The sequence below is a fragment of the Dipodomys ordii genome, unplaced genomic scaffold (genome assembly GCF_000151885.1).
Source record: "Dipodomys ordii isolate 6190 unplaced genomic scaffold, Dord_2.0 Scaffold47, whole genome shotgun sequence".
Classification (NCBI taxonomy): domain Eukaryota; kingdom Metazoa; phylum Chordata; class Mammalia; order Rodentia; family Heteromyidae; genus Dipodomys; species Dipodomys ordii.
This window is the reverse complement of record NW_012267263.1, coordinates 11,665,964-11,667,712: the sequence shown is the minus strand read 5'-3', so window position 1 is coordinate 11,667,712 and position 1,749 is coordinate 11,665,964. Positions and strand designations below refer to the sequence as shown.

Here is a 1,749-nt window from a genome sequence, read left to right as displayed (position 1 = left end):
CAGCACCACTTCCGGCTTTTTTCTTTTTGCTTATGTGGTGCTGAGGAATCGAACCCAGGGCCTCATGCATGCAAGGCAAGCGCTCTACCACTGAACCACCTTCCCAGCCCCTGGGGGCACTTTCATCTACAAGTTCTACCACCTTCATAGTTGTGCTGGTTGATTAAAAACAATGTGAAAGAGAAAGAGGAACATCTGGCTTCAGAGCTGTTATCCTTCTTGTGATAGCGAGGAAAGAGTGAATTGAAAATGGGTGATGTTGAGAAAGGCAAGATTTTTGTTCAGAAGTGTGCCCAATGCCACACCGTTGAAAGGGAGGCAAGCACAAGGCTGGGCCTAATCTCCATGGTCTGTTTGGTCGGAAGACAGCACAAGCAGCTGGATTCACTTACACAGATGCCAACAAGAACAAAGGCATCACCTGAGGAGAGGATACACTGATGGAGTATTTGGAAAATCCTAAAAAAGTACATCCCTGGAACAAAATGATCTTCACTGGGATTAAGAAGGGGGAACAGGCAGATTTGATAGCTCATGTCAAAAAAGCTACAAATGAGTAATACCAGTGCCTTAGTTATTTATTGCAAAACAAATGTCTCATGACTTTTTAATGTGTACCATAATTCAATTGATCTCTAATATTAGATTTCAGATCATGAAGGGCTGGCAGAATATTTTTGGACAGTCCTGATTTAAGTAAAACTGGCTTGTGGCTAAGTGAATATGATCTTTAAAAATACTGTCACTTTCTTTTCCCCTTTCTGTCATATGATTGGACTTACTAATGTTCAATTTTTCAGCAAGATAGGGAATAATACCATCTCCAAATATGTTAAAGATTGGTTTTATATTCAGGTTTATATAGATAATTATGAGAACATCTTTAAATATTGAGGAAATCCCTTCACTGTCTCAGAATCAAGCAAAATTAACCTGTTAAAGGCAATAGCTGAAAATGAGGAGGCAATGTCTATATTTTTGGTCTTGACTATTCCAGTTTAATTAGAATTCCCTGTCTCTGCAATCTGCCTTTTACTTATTGAAAGGCATTTTTGTGTGGCTTGTGTATAAATGTCAAGTAAAGAATATTTAACACTTGTCACATTTTATAGATGGACTATAAGTACAAATGCTTTTAAAAATGACTGTGATAAATACAATATGGACTTTATTTTTGAATTCTTTACTAAGACAGACTAAGCTATAATTCACGATTTTCTTTATACAACTATTCAGAACACAAAATTGTGGAACTATTGTGTATCTGTGATTGATAGTGTGCTTTTTACCAACTTCTTAGAGAAAAGGTTTCAGGTAGAGGAGATAATTTGTAAATTATATGGCCATAAGACTTAAGGTAGTGGCATTGTAGCTCAAGTGGTAGAGCGCTCACCTTGAGCTGAATTGCTGAGGGACAGCACTCAGGCCCAGAGTTCAAGCCCCACAACAGCCAAAAAAATAAAAAACTTAAGGTAAAGATAAATATTACACAAAAAATATGAAATATCTCTCAGGTATTCTTTCTGTTATGTTAGCCATCGGTGTAGTTCACCAAACACCAAAGGCTATCCTGTAAATCTTGTATTCTCTTCCCCAACTATATATCTTGAAGAGCAATTGTTTTTGAGTTTGTTTTCCTGTTGCATTTTTCTGCTGAAGTACTTGGGTGTCTACAACTTAGTATACCACATTCATTTGTCTATCCTCAAGAACCTCTACAAATTTATCAGCTTCTTTATTTGGGGGGGG

The 1,749-nt window shown here is 37.3% G+C and overlaps 1 pseudogene; it reads left to right on the top strand.

Annotated features, from left to right (window-relative positions):
- Window positions 1-249: 249 nt before the first annotated feature.
- Window positions 250-560, top strand: LOC105988234 (annotated as a pseudogene).
- Window positions 561-1,749: the final 1,189 nt, after the last annotated feature.